The sequence below is a fragment of the Cardiocondyla obscurior genome, linkage group LG20, assembly GCF_019399895.1.
Source record: "Cardiocondyla obscurior isolate alpha-2009 linkage group LG20, Cobs3.1, whole genome shotgun sequence".
NCBI lineage: Eukaryota > Metazoa > Arthropoda > Insecta > Hymenoptera > Formicidae > Cardiocondyla > Cardiocondyla obscurior.
The window spans coordinates 3,186,723-3,201,703 of NC_091883.1; the positions used below are offsets into that span (position 1 = coordinate 3,186,723).

At 47.1% G+C, this 14,981-nt stretch overlaps 1 protein-coding gene across 9 annotated transcripts in view; it reads left to right on the forward strand.

The window, feature by feature from the left end:
• Positions 1 to 14,981, forward strand: part of LOC139110492 (rap guanine nucleotide exchange factor 2) — a 76,544-nt gene that overhangs the window by 26,841 nt on the left and 34,722 nt on the right. For 2 of the 9 annotated variants that reach the window (XM_070670311.1, XM_070670313.1), the window contains exon 1: positions 2,046 to 2,185. The exons of 3 other annotated variants lie outside the window; for them this stretch is intronic. The gene's annotated coding sequence lies outside the window, so the exon portion shown is untranslated. Of the gene's footprint in view, positions 1 to 2,041; positions 2,186 to 14,981 lie in introns of those variants that run through there. 4 more of the 9 variants (XM_070670305.1, XM_070670307.1, XM_070670309.1 and 1 more) reach the window with 4 other exon arrangements.

The window sequence follows — 14,981 nt, forward strand, 5'->3', positions numbered from 1 at the left end:
TTTAATTAGCCACCGGCGCGAAAATTGACGTAATTACGGGGCAAAAATTATTTAAACGTATCGCGAACGGCCTGACGGTGGGCGAGGAGAGCGGGAGTGTTGTGAACGGAAATGAAAACGAAACGGCGTGCCGCGCGGTATATCTCGCGATCAGTTCCTAGAAATTGCGTACAAGGCCGGCGTACAATTGCCGTTTTGACTGCTCTGTTTAATGAACGTTGCGTGAGTTAATGGATTCGCTGAAATCGATGGGAGTAGACGGCGGAGTAGACGGCGCAGTTATCGCTCGGTGCACGCACGATTATCCTTGAAAGAAATCCAATTAACGGAAGAAACCCATCGTACCTTCGTTCGCGGTTTATCGAGGAATAAAGAAGAAAAAAAAAAATTAGAAAAAAAAGGAAGAAAAAAGAAAGAAAGAGAACTTCGGATCCCGCGTCTTTTCTATTTCAAGAAGAACTTCGAACTTGTCAGGATTCGTAATGACGATTGGCTGCGTCGCGACGGTGAGGCAATCTCAGTTAGCTGATTTGCGGCAGAAGTTGAGAGGGGGAGGGAGAAGCGGAACCGGAAGCGACTATCGTTCGGATAAAAAGGCTCGCCTAATTAAGGCTTCATTAATGAGCGGTTCGCGATGGGAGTGAAATAACGAGCGTTTTGTGCCCAAGTAGGAGACGAGCTGAGAAAATAGAAGCTGGCTCGCCGCGATCGATTTACACGCGCCAGTTTTTGGGGGCTTTGAACGCCTCGCGGCCTTTCGCCAGGTGTTAAATACAATGCCGGCTTGCGGGCCGTTTGTTTCAATATTTTTTTTTTATACCGGACAACGTAGGCTGCGTCTTAAAAAACATTTAGCGTCTTACGATGTATGAACAAATCACGCGTAAGCTGCCGGCTACAATGCCAAATTAATTAGAAATAAAAATTGCGATGATTAGGGAATTTGATGAACGAATTAAAGGCCGGGTGGAAAAAAAGAATTAAATAAAATAAACGGAAACTCGTCTTGGAGTATATGAGACGCGGGATTTACGTCGCCGCACTTATGGCTGGATTAATTCCACGTCCTGTTAATAAACTGCGAGGAAATTCACGTTCTAAGCGGGTCCTCGGAGGGAAGGAGACTTCTCCGCCACCTCCGTTTAATCGCTTTTCTAATTGACGCTTTACGGTAGCCTCGCCGTGTCCCGAAAGACCGCCGGACGGAAAGACTCGTGCACGCGTGCTCGCGCGGATTTGAAATAAAATAATTAAAATTAAATAAAGAACGAGAGCAAAGGAAAAAGAAACGGAGGAAATTTATTTCCTAACGCGCGTATCCGGAATTGCTAAGGCGAGCGAAAGAAATCGCGTTTCCGCGCCTTTTTCTGGCCCCGATTTCCTGCCGTTCCTTCCTCGCGCTCTGGATTTTGATTTGCCTCAGGAAATCTACTCGCTCGGCAAAAAAAAAAAAAAAAAATTAATATGTCACGCGTGGGCGTTGGGAAATCAAAGAGTACTCGACGCGTGAATTTCCACGAATTTCTCGATAACGATTGATCTCTCGGCGAGCCGGGGCCATACTAGAGACGCAGAACCGGCCGAAAGATCGGCGATCGGGTCGCATTGTCCGCTCCGGGTACCGGGAAGCTTATCTCGTTCTCTCTAACGTGCAGGTAGATGTACAGGGCAGCCTTCGGACAATGCGGTCCGAAGGCCGCATCGGCCGGCCGCGCAAATGAATGCACCCCCGTCGATGCGCCTACCGAATTCGCCTTGTGAAACGCCCGGTAGGGCGCGCGGAGGATGAGAGCGAGCGGGACGCGGATGACGGATGCTGCGGGTGGAGGAGTGGCGGGACGCCGCGTCCTGGTGCGCGTGAGCGGCGTGCGCCAGTACACTTCTGAACGTCGTGGCGCGTGTCTCGGCCGGCGTGGGCTCCCGGTAACGAAGAGCCGCCTCGCGCCGGGCAATCCACGGCATTTCCCCGTCAGCCTCGTTCGTCGCGATCGCGAGTCTAAGCCCTCTCTGGGTTTTTCGTTTCCGCGCGGTGTAACCGAGTTCCGCGGCGCTATCTCCCTCGCTTTTCGGAGTGCTCGTTTTTTTTTTCGGTGTTCCGTGTGGCCCCAGGGGTATCTCGGAGTCAGTGAGTTTCGGACCAGCGGCGGTGGACAGCGAAGAGGAAGAACGAGACAGGACAGGACAGGTTGTCTGGGGCGGATGTTTGCACCGAGATTCGCGAGCCAGCAGCTATGTCGATCGTGCTTATCAATTCTCAGACGTGCTCTCGATTACGCGCGCGGAAAATCGATACCGAAGTCCTCGCGCAAGCATCTTTTTTTATCTTCCCTTGCAGCATTTATTTGCGATATTAGCAATTTTTTTTTTTAATAATGTATACGTAATAATATCAGTGTTATGTGTAGATAGATCGATAGATATATATATATTTTTTTTGCAACATGGATGTCTGACCGACTTGTTGATCGGCGAAGATCACGGATCTCACGATAGGCTCTGAACTTCTCAGACACGTCTTGTCGTCGAGCTCTTCGGTTTTCGATAACAGCCAAGAAGCGTTGTTTACGCGCGCTTATCGCGCTATTAATATAATATCCCATCGGCGCGAAATTCGAAAAGAACGCCGCGGCGTATTGTTAGGAGCGTCAGCCGCAGTTCATTTCCGTGATAATCTCGCGTTCCGGGAGAGCGGCACTCGTTATCTAGCCGGAACTACGCGCGGGTTTTGAATGCAACAATTGTGCTATTCGCTTCCGGTCGGCTTGCCTGCAGCCTCGCTGCGCGTTATTTGATATTTTCTCCCCTCTCGTGATTTTAGTAATCGAAACAATTTACCTGCCGCCAGTTTGACGCTGGCGGACGAAATTTGGGAGGGAATGCGACGCAACCGATAACATTTCACTCAATAATTTTGGCACTCGCGTCCCTACGTAAGCTCGTAGAAAAAAATAAAATAAAATAATAAAATAAAATAATAAAAAATAAAATAATAAAAATTAAAAAAGAAAGAATGAAAAGAGAAAATCTCTTTTCTTAATTCGGAAAATGATTTACATTTGTTTCGCATTTCGATCAACGTTGTCGGTTTAGTTAACTGATTGAATTCCGTCCAGTCGAGACACGTGTACTTCTCGAATTGCGCAAAGGATTTAAAACCGAGGGCGTTTCGAGAGCAATTTCATTTCGAGCGGGGCGAGGTGGAGGAGAGGAGCGTGACAGAAATAAATATGTATGACGAAGGGATTGGAAGACAATCGCGCCGGGAGAACGCAATTAAAAATAAACATCCCGGCGGTGTTACATCGATATTACGGTTGGGTAAAACCGCCGTTGGAAAATAGTCGCCTAGTTTTATGAATCGATGCAGCCTCGTGAATGAAGGCCGGAAACGGAACGTAACGCGAATGTGGAAGGTCGCGGCGATAAGTTCGGAAATATCGCCGGGATCGCCGGCGCTCTCTCGAAGGCGACGGCGTTCCCGGAACGCCGGGACCGCGCAAAAAGCTTTTATCTCTCAATACCGCGGCGCGCGATAAATTAGCCGTGAGCGTGTGTAAATTAGCCGCCGATGCGTATATGAGAATGTGTGAGTCGGAATTACATAACGCGGCAAGAGGAACTCGTCGGCGCAGCCGTACATTGCGCCAGCGTGCTTTATATAATTTTCAGAAGCGCCAAAGATGATTATCCCCGCTTTGTGCCGCAATCGTTTCGCGTAAAATAAAAAGAAGGAAAAAAAAAGAAAGGAAAAAGACGAAAAACTAAGGGAGGGGAAAAGAAACTATCGACGGCGCCGCCGCGTTGCTTCAATTTAATTTCTGCCAAGCGTAACACGCAACCTTTGGTATTTCACGAAGCTTACGAATAAGCAGAAGCGGAGAGACCGAAAGAGGGGGATTAAAAACTCGCATAATTTCCAGGCGAATGTGACTCCGCGGATTAACAAATCCGTCCGACGTTTACTCGAATTGTTCGAACGCGCGAGCCGGTAGTTTCACAATTTACGGGATTTTTTTTTCTTTCTTTTTTTTTCATCCGCAACGTGGAAGGCCTCGCGCTTCCGCCGGAAGCTCGGCGTTTGCCGTAGAATTTTTCCCCCGGGTCGAAGCGCGACATTTCGCCGCTGTGTACGCATCGGAGGACCTTGACCCAGCTGACGCTGCCGAATCCATCCCACGTGCCGTCGTAGTGATTTCGGTGGAAGTCGCGATGAGGCGACGAGACGGCGCTGACGATGCAAATTTTTCTAAGCTCGGTGCCGTATCTCCGGCGTTGCTTCGCCGCTACGCCGCTTTTAATTAACGTTGCATCATTTACGAGGCGCGTTATGTCGAGCGGAAATCGCGGGCGTAATACCGATTTCGAATTCATTGCGATACCATACGCGCGGCGCAATCTGCACTTATTTATCCAACTCCGAAACTCGAGTTTACGGTATGTACGAAACGGCGGAGGCTATCGAGGAGAGAGAGGCGATCTCTTTCCCCGTTGAAACTTCTCGCGGCCGAGCAATTCCGTCGAAACCCAATCTCGTTGAAAGCGGCCAAGTTCGTTTACGCGAGCGACGTGCAACGCGTCGTTACTTGCCATTACGCGGAGCGCGAGAACGTATTCCCGCAAATTTATGGAAATGGACGGACGTGTCATCGCGCGATCGGAAAACGGTTGTCGCGAAAAATTTCCATCGATCGACAACACCGGGAGAAAAAGCTTCAAGCTCGATTCCACGTCGCTTTTTCCATCCATTTCTCTCGTTAGTTTTCGGTCGACGGCGATCTCTCTTTTTTTTTTTTTTTTCCTCCCCCTTTCTTTTCTTCTTTTAACGACGTGTTCTTCTCCTCGGCGACGATATTTTCGCTCGTTCGTTTCTTCACTGCTTCAATCGGCACATTGCTGTTCACGTACGCGTTTTGTTACACGTCGCTGCTCCACTTCCTCGTTTCTCTCGCCGTTTCGACGCGAACAAGCGGGAGTTACCGTTTCTACTCCGGTTACGCCGGGCGTTTGTCGGACAGCAAAGTGAAACAATACGTTGCTTGTCAGGCAACGATAATTAATCGCGGCGGCCAATGAGAAGCGCTCGTGAATAATGACGTTCATCGCGACAACAATTAAAGTCGGCGCGTTTGGCTAATAATAAATAGAACTCATTTGGTTACCTCGTTGCGGAAAATCAATGGTACTTTGTCGGGAAGTTAAAGACGAATTTTTATTTTAATTCTTTCTTCTTTCTTTTCTTTTTACGTGGAATATGTAATATTGGCCGGTCGTACCTTTGCGAATGATAAAATTCACGGAGCTACAAACAATTCCATTTGCAATGGCTGCGTGTCTATTGTGATATGACAAGTGATTGGCACCTCAATGTACAATTTTGTGGAAGTTAAACCGGCATATTCGCATCGCAAAATGAATATTTATTCATACGAGAGATGCTTCGAAGGAAAATTACCCATAGCGCTGTTTTATGCTAATTTATCGCGCCGCAAGCTTCAGGGCGTTAAAAAAAAAAAAAAAGTAAGAAAGAAAAATGAAAAAGAAAAAAAAGAAAGAGCCCCGTTTAACCAACCGAATGACTGCAGCCGTTTAAATGAGATTTATTTCTCGCAATAACGTCTCCCGGACACACGGCCGTTTGTTTTTTCTTAAAGCCACGTGACTTGCGTCGGGGTGAATCCTTTGGAGACGCTGCGTCTGCCAATTAATGAAAAGAACTGAGCGAGGACACACGCGTCGCTTCCTGCCGAAGGACGAACACGTGTCTTCGGGCTCTCGAAATCACGTCGAGCCGACTCGATACACTTCCCCCTCGAGTCTTACATAAGACAGATGTAACGCTCTCGCTTCCCCTCGCTCTCTCCTCTCTCTCACAAAGCGTAGGACGTTCAATTGGATCTCGCGTGTCCATTTATTTCTATCTCCGAGCTATCCATTAGGCGCGCTTTTATTCCTCAACCGTGTTACGCCGGAGGATATCGGTGAAAGTGGCGTAAATATAAATAGTACCGGCGCGCGCCCGCCTTTTATCGCGATCGGTTTCACCGATTTTGTTTCGGGTGCCCAGGCGGCGGCGATTTTCCATCAGTCGCCCTCCCCGGTCGGGGCGAATCTTCCCCCGCGATTGATTCTGCGACAAAATGGCGCGTCGCTCAATTAACTCGATGTCGATTCGACGGATGGATAATCGGCCACCGGTGGTGCCTCGCTCGTTTTTCTTTCCCCCTCGGCACGCGATATTCTCCGCTCTTCAGAAGCGGACGCCGCGCGGTTTATAGGGAGTTAAACCAGCGACACCGCACACATCGCATGCCACCCATATCATCGCATTATCGGATAAATTCCGCCGGCCGGTACCGGTCGCGCCATCGATTTTCGCACCTATTTTCCAGGTTCTCCCCTATCCTCGGTCACTGCCCGCCTCGCGAAGGGCCGCGGCCGCGGCCGTTCCGATCTCTGTTTGAGCGTGGACAGGATCGATCTGTCGATGCGTTCTCTAAATATTTGCGTGCGGCTTGCACGGCGCCCCAGAATCGCGACGACGAAACCGCCCACGGGAACGCGTAAACATTATCCCGCCGCCGCGTGCGGTACAGAGAACGCCGTCTTTCCGCCGTCAACGTGCCCGGACGCGCCTCGCTTTTCGTGGGCTGGATAGCTGGATCGCCGTCGCGGGTCGGAAGTAACGCGAGCCGCTGTAATCGATCGCGGCTCTCGTCGGCCGCGTTAAATGTGTAACGCGAGAGCGTCGGCGGAGGCGCGACGATGACGCGCTCGGATGATGCGGCGCGAGCGAGGCCCTGCTTCTATCGACGTCTTTTTTCCGTCGCCTTGCGACAGGCACCCTCCCCCGCCCGTATTAATCCAGTCCCTGTATCTCCGGCCGCGATTTATGGCCCCCAGATTGCTCCGAATAACGACCCGAGCCGGCCCGGCTCGTACGTGCCCTCCACGCGTGTACACGTGCTCTCCTACGGATATACACGCGGTCGAACGGGCACTTCTCCGGCACGAACCGATGCCGCCGCGCGATGCACGAAAATGACACACCCACCAGAGTCTCGCCCGTTCGGTCCATCCGTTGATTAACCGCGTTGCACGCGCAGGAAAGAAGGTCAGTCTCTAATGGAGAACGTTATTCTCGTACGTAACGATAATCGAGCTGATTTGAATATACGAGTTCTAAGTCTGGGATTAATTTCCTCAGTTCAAAAGGGATTGGTTTTAGATTATTAGCCGTGAAAAATCGCAAACGCAGTCGTTGTTCCGCCGTGCTCTGCTATGTAGAATTAATATTCTCGATTTGAAGCTGGCTTTTTTCTTTTTTTGTTTTTTTTTGTTTTTTGCGCCCGGCCTTTGTCAAATTGCCGACGCGACGATGAGCGCGCACGTGCGTGGGCGTACGTGCGTAGGAGATACGAGAAATTGGACTGTTGTGAAATATGGAAATGCATTACCGCGTCTGAGTAGCATTCGGAGCGCATCGCGTTGTAAAATCGGTTCCCCTCGAACCGAGCGTTATTAATATTCCGGGCGCCACTTCACGGGAACGATTGGTCACATTTTTAAAAGGTCATCACGCTTTACATCGATCGATGTAATAACAATTAATAGTACGAAGAAAATACGGGGACCTTGAGCTAAAGTTAGTACGTCTTCAATGTCAACTCGACTTGGCCGGTAATTTATTAGGAAAGTATAATTACGATAAACTTGCGAATCGTGCAGGGCTGTTCAACGGCGTTCATTACAAAGTTAAGCGATATATAACAAAGACCTTTTTTTTTCCTTCGAATAAGCCAGTAGATATTTTTTTTTTCTTTTTTTTTTAACTCAAGCTTATAACATTACTTAGTTGGCTAAAGTTTAAAATTTTATTATCGCCGGTTTATCACTTTATTATATCATAAAATAATTTCCCCGGCGTATCTCGCGAGTTCGACGTTATATTTCTGAATGAGTTTCGCGTCTGGTATAAATATTTTATACGTACCCTTTTACGGAATGTATCCTTTACGTTATTATAAGCTTCCACGTCACGCTTGATCTTCGAAGCTATCTGACGGAGACGCGGTGCAGCGTTCAAATACGAGCATTTGTGTACGCGCAAAGCTGCATATTTAAGGCTTGAAAGCAGTTTCTCATGAATTCTATACATGACAGGCATAAGGTATTCCATCTCGAGTTCCGAGGCAAGGGTATTAAAGACCCGGGACAGATGATACCGGGGGAAAATATCCTCCATGTCGAAAAGGTTACGTGGCCCCGAATTATCTATTTATCTCTCGGATTGAAATCTAAGATATTACTCTTCTGCTGCGGATGTTCCGGGTCGACGTGGGGATCCTTACGTACGCTTGCCCCGTGGTCATTAGAAATTTAATTTCGCTCGATTCGTTGGCTCGACCGTGATTCCGGACGTCAAACTCGGCGCGGAGTAAAAACAGAATGTAATTTGGGTAAATCATCGGGGGGTTTTTTTTTTAATCTTTTTCTTTTTTTCCTTTTTTTTTTCGGCGTCATAATTTCCTTCCTCGCGTGATGAATGCCTCCCGGTCGCTATTTATTGCGCTCGAACGAGAGACGTCGGGAAATGCGTTATAGAATATCGCGGTTCCTCATTACGAATGGTTGTCAAAAAAAAAAAAAAAAAAAAAAGAAAGAAAGAAAAGAAATTCAAGAGTTACGCGATGCATTCGGCGCATTAATCCTTTTAAAGACGGCGCAGACAGGAGACTGAAACTTTCACGGTACTGTCAAAATTTTACGATTTCCTCGAAGTGCTATTTAAAACTTGGTCATAATCGTTACGGAAGCACTCCGCTTTATGGAATACATTACCTGCATATCTCCTCCTCTGTTTACATATTTCTGCAGCGGAGCCGCGTGAAATATAATCAACGTAACACGGAGCTAAGTACGCGGTATATACGTACGTTTTGCGTAAAAGCAAACCCACGAAGAACATAATCTACGCGTTCCGGTAAAGGGATTGACTTTCTTACGAAAGCACCGTCGCGAGCCCGAGCGAAAAATCGAACGAATCGTTCGTAAAGCAACAGATTCGAAGCTTAATCGGATCACATTAAACCGATTACTATTGCCGGGGGCGAATCGATACTTGCAGCATCCTACGGCAAATCTTTCGCAAGAATGGAGTTGTGCGCAAGCAATTCCATCGAATCGTGTACTTCTTACTCGTTGTTAAGATTTCAATATTTTCCTTCCCAATTTTTATTTTTTTTTTTTTATTTCCATACGTAAATTTTTCAAGTATTAAATGCAGACTACAGTTAGCAATATTAATCACACATTAGTTACATATTTATTAAGCAGCGATACAGTTAAATTCCGCAGGTATACGATAATTTTTCTCGACGATATCGAGGTGGAATTTTTTTTTTCTTTTTTCTTTTCGACCACGCGCGTAAAGGAGCTCGGCAACGGTATCGATCGACATTTAAGATTTTCAATCTCCGGTACGCGCCGAGCTTAGGGATCTGCGGCACACAAACACGAGCCCGTCGTTAAGACAGAATCAGCGGATCGACTGCAAATCCATTAGAGCGAGCTGCCGTTGCTCCGAGAATACGCATTGAATCGTCCCTCCTCACTTTCATCGCAGGAAGTCTGGCAGTTTCTAAGGCTTTCTACGGCCCGAGTCGAGGGACTTTTATCGGACATCGACTCCTTTCCGTGGCAGCCATTGTACGCAGTCTTATGCAAAGTATTTTTGATCGAGCACGGGCGTTTTCAAGTCGGCTCGCGTTTCACGTTCGACGTACTACCGATTCCGGCGTATTCACATCCCTATCGCTTCTCTCCCGTTTGAAGTTTAGGATGAAAATTGGAGCGCACTGGGAATCCTCCAAGCGGGATTCTCCTTTTCTTATCGATTAATCTGTGGCACGCGTTTCTCTCGCAGCTCGTTAATTAGCACGTATCTCGGCGCGATTAGAAGTGAACGAGCAAATAATTTAACGGCGCGTAACAACTATTAGCCTTTGGGGAACTTGAATTTAGGCCAGGCTAATGGATCCGTAAATATTCAGATTACGCATCCATAATGTAGATTTAATAAACGAATATCTTAGCGGCTGATATAGTTTTAAATGCCGAAGCAGTAATTGTATTCTCTATCACGGGTATCGAATTAAATGATACGTGTATTTATTAGCGAATACCGATGGAAGAATCGTTCGTTAAATTTATCTCGCGCCGCTGGAAAATCCCGTCGTATTTAAATCCAACATTTCGAATATTACTTATTAAAACGTAATCTTCAGCATTTTTTATTTTTTTTTTTCCCCACGGAAATGTTAAACGTTGCAAAGTATTGATATCCGCGGCTCGGCTCTTCCACCTTTAAATAACACGCGCGGATTATATTTTCCACAAAGTCCCCGAATGCAACACGTTTTTACGGAGGAAATTTGAAAAGAGCGCGAGACCTCTTCTTTTTTGGATACGGTTCAGCGGGAGAGATAATAAGGTTCGGGCGGTAAAAAGGGTTTTCACCGTTATGGTGTCCTTCGCGATCAATTTGCCTTTTCGCCGCCGCCTCGCTCTCGTTCATCTCGTTTTCTCGCCAAAGGAGAGCGCTCATTGTTACGATCGCACTTTTTGTTTTCGAGAATCACGGCGTAATATTCGAGCCAGCCCGCGGAAATTACTTTAACGGATGGCAAATTTCCCTCGGGAATGCCCGAGAAATGATCTCGTCGCGTCGACATCGCGAATAAGCAGGGAAAACCGCATTAAAATTGTTGCCTGCGCCGTCGTAGTCGCTATGCTAAAGCGATTCGCTATGCTTAAGTGCCGACGAAGATAGTAATAATGTTTCCAGATGGAGAGTCTCTCCTCTGGATTTGCCGAATCATCTGTGGGAAGAAAGTCTATACCTGAGAAACACGTGAGAAATCCTCGTCCTTTGCGTCCGATTCTGTTGAGCGATTCCGGTTCTGCCGGGGAATTTTTCCAGGCCGAGTCTCCACTCGGCTCGGAATCGAAAAAAAAAGGAAAGAAAAAAAAAGAAAAAATAAATTATTTCTCACGAAACGGGCGAGCTCTCGGTTCTGTTTCTCTAGCTCACGCCTGCGGGACAAATATTTGACTAGCGTTCGATTTAAAATTTAATTACAGAGACACGTTTATCGTCTGAAAGTCGAGCGGGTGCGCGAATTCTAAAGAATAAATCTATTTACCCTGGGAAAAAAATATTAAAGTCTCGCCGACTAGGGAATACAATACTGTAGATTAATAATTTACAAATTCTATTTAAAAAAGAAAAGAAAAAAAATTAAAGAATTAAGACGTTGCGCGATGATGAAACGACGGCTCGCGGCGCGGCGGAGAAATCTTTTCCGCTCGCGAGGCAGCGGATTCCCGATCAGAAATTGTAAACACACGAGGAGGAAGTTTGCTGGTGGCTTAGGTGCGCTGAACTTTGCACCGGCGTTTCTTCCCCCCGTGCCTTTTCTTCGCGGATTCGCCGCTGCCGGTGGGAATGCCCCGGCTTCTTCAATGGAGGCCGACTCCCAAGGCGATCCAGGGTCGTTCTCTCACGGTGCGTGCACGTTTCGTGCGTGCGAGGTAAAGTGGGATGCTGCCGGCGAAATGTACGCGCTCAGCCGTGTGCGTTCCACTTTCACTCGCGCTGTACATTTTAACAGCGCATGTCGTTATCAAACCCGACGCGTTTCGGCTACCCGTCCAAGCATTTCGACGTTCGACTGCACCGTCAGCGATTGACGCGCAATTTACGAGACCGCGAAATATGCCCGGGATCAAATGTAAATCGAGCGTTATCGCCATCCGTAACGTTGACTCGAGAGTGCCCGCGTCGACGATCCATCGCGGAAAATTTAAAGCGGATTACGCTCCGCGAAGTTATCGCGCGGAATATTTGTGGCATTCGACAATTTCGGAAAATTGCTTTCGAAACATTTCCGAAACGATATATCGTTTTCCGTAGAATAAATAGGATTTATTTCCATCATTCTTTTCATTCTGCAGAATTCTAATAGTGATTCATTTTCTTTTTTATTTATCTTGCGCTACGTGAATATTAAAAGAGAATTTCTTTCTCTTTTTTTTTTTTTTTTTTTCTTATTAATTATTTGCGAAGCACGTGTAAGAGAAGGCGAGACGTCAGACACGGTGAAGTCTTGCAACAAGCATCTCGTAGGACACGCCGGTCTAATATTAGAGACACCAGATCCTCTTGGAAGGCCCCATGGAACATTATCTCATCCCTTTTGAGCGCATCTCCCCTTAGTTCTTTTCCGTTTCGCTTCTCCGCAGCTCTTCATCCACGGCTCCAACAATCTCTCATAACTGTACCTTTCGGAGCATTACGATGGAATTCGCGGTGGACGTGTCGGAATGATCAAATCACGACTGTTTATTACGAGAAGGTTGCGAATCTCAATATTTCTCTCTCACTCTTCCTGTCTCTTTCTCGTCGATTAATTCTTTACAAATCAATAATTAATAATTTTCAGCGTCGTCGCTCGTTATGCGATTAAAAGAAAATTTCTTAATTTTTTTTCGTTGGATAAAGATAAGATTGCATTTTAAATAAAAATTAGAAGAAAAAAGAAAAAGAAATGAGAGTTAAATATTAAAAATATTCCGACCTCGCGGGTCAGTCGCGCTGTAAAATCGACAATTCAAATATAATGACGCGAGAACACTTTGAATCGATTGCTGCCGAACGACCTTGTCTAATTAGCTCTGCTATTAACGATACGACGTCCTTCTATCGCGGCTGTAATGTAATAGTACCGGCAATAGCGATAAATTAGAGTATAATACGGGATGCGCGCGCGTAGAATTACGCGAGCGAATAACAGATGACCTAAGCACTTACGGTTGCGTAAAGGTATCACTTTGTGCGTAATACACTTGTAAAATAATAAGGAAATAATTTTTTATATTTTTTTAATTAAAAAAAAAGAGCGTTCTTTACGCTTTCCAAGCAAGCGAGACGATCGAGAGACGCGCCTTCGCGCAAACGCGACGCTTCCCGCGCGTACGTACGCATTTCGCAAAGCCTACATCAGCCGAGAGATTAAGATTGAGATTGAATCGGATTGGATTTTAACCAATCAGAGGAGAGAAAGCCAATATCTGGCTTAGTGAATTGCTTTGATTCAGATTTCAATTTCATCTCAATCTAAGTCCCTGCGCTGGCTCGGGATGGCGTCGAGCGTACGATGCGTCGCACGCAACGGCGAGAAGGCCAGAGGGACGCGCACGCTCGCGAACCTGATGCATTTACCGGCACGCACCGGCGTGCGTATTTACGGCCCGCGATTCAAATCACGATACGCATTTCCGTTAACGAGAACGGACTCCCGTCGCGGAGCAGAAGCGCGATTCCCACCTCCGAGAGCGCAAGAAGACGAGAACGAGATCCACGGGATTTCCAGCCTCCGACAAAGGCTTCGGAGAGCTGAAAATCTGGTCAAACGAGGGCGGTCGGCTTTACGGCTTCCGTACGGTGGTCAACGTGTTCACTTTCCGTGCATCTCCGCGCTTCGCGCCTCGACGCTCGCGGTAGTTACGGCTCCCGCGTGTTTTTAACAACGTTAACAAAAAGGATTAAAAGTTCCGAGGGGCGTCGCGGGGCAATGAACGAGAGCATAGCTTTAGGATATTACTTTCGAATAAAGCCTTATTTATTTCTGCGTAGACGCGAGACGGGGGAGAGAAACTGACCCAACGTATGCATTTACGAAGGTAAACGGCGCCGCAAGCTCTCGCAGAGAGATATTTCCTGATTTACTTCCAGTTTTCCTCGGCGATAAAAATACCGATAGCTTTCTCTTCGTCGCTCGAGAGGGAATGACCCGAGAAATTCGCGGAACGATAAGCGGAATCGCGGTCTCGATCGCGCTCGGCCGGACTTTTCCCGGCGCATCTCGTTAACATTTCGCGACGTAGGCCTCGGAAATCGTATCCGCGTGACGGCGGCATGAGCGCCGGGTCGAAATGCGCGGGGTGGCCGTGCGCTTTAACGAGCACCGACGAGCGTCTTCTCCTGGAGCCGAGCCGAGAACGACGTCGGTGGCGTAGACTTATGGGAATGGTGCTCGTTAGTGGAAGCGCGGCGAGGGACTTTGCGCGCGGATCGCCGGGATTAGGGACGTGCAAGCAACAATGGACCCCGAGTCTGTCGTCCTTGTATGGCAAGGATCTTCTTTGCCGACTTTCCTCCGTCTCGCTTCATCGCCGCCCCGTATCCTCTCGCCCTTTTCTTCCACGGTGCTCGCCTACTATTACCGTTTTCTCCGATCTCGCGGCTCTTTTGTTACACAGCGGCGCATTGTCGTCGCGAAGACTATCCGCTATTATCGCCGACAATAGCAGCGGCCGATTGTTTCTTAACCCATTGAGCTCAATAATCACTCAGCCAGTCGTTCGGGAATAATTATTAAATCTCGCGACAGGACTTCGGGGAGTTTTGCCCGAGTTTGGAGATTAATAACATTTACGTTAACGGATTATAATTATCTCCATCCGGTTTGAAATATTATAGGTGGAGAAAGATACGTATTTTTTTTTTTTTTTTTTTTATGTTGATAAGGAATTATTTATAGCATTTTTTTTTCGGACATTTTGTGAAATGTCACACATTTATTCAGGTCCATGATAAATAATAATTTTAATTGCGCTTAATGACTTCCCTCGTTGATCACGCCGCGGACTAAAATGAGCACGACGCATATTACTTTAATGCCACATCGCGCGTAAACTTTGATCGATCCGTTCTCATTCTTAATTAAAAATAAAAAAAAGGGAAGTTGTTATACCTAATTAGCCCGGCCGCGTAAAGGCTTGATAGATGAGAAATTTTTACATAAGTGAAAGAGAGCGGGAGTTCCGTTAAGCAATAAAGCAGGTAAATGAACATATACTACGCTCGCTCGAAATCCGTTATTTGGAACGATTGCTTTTCAGCCGCTCTCGCTGACGCGAAC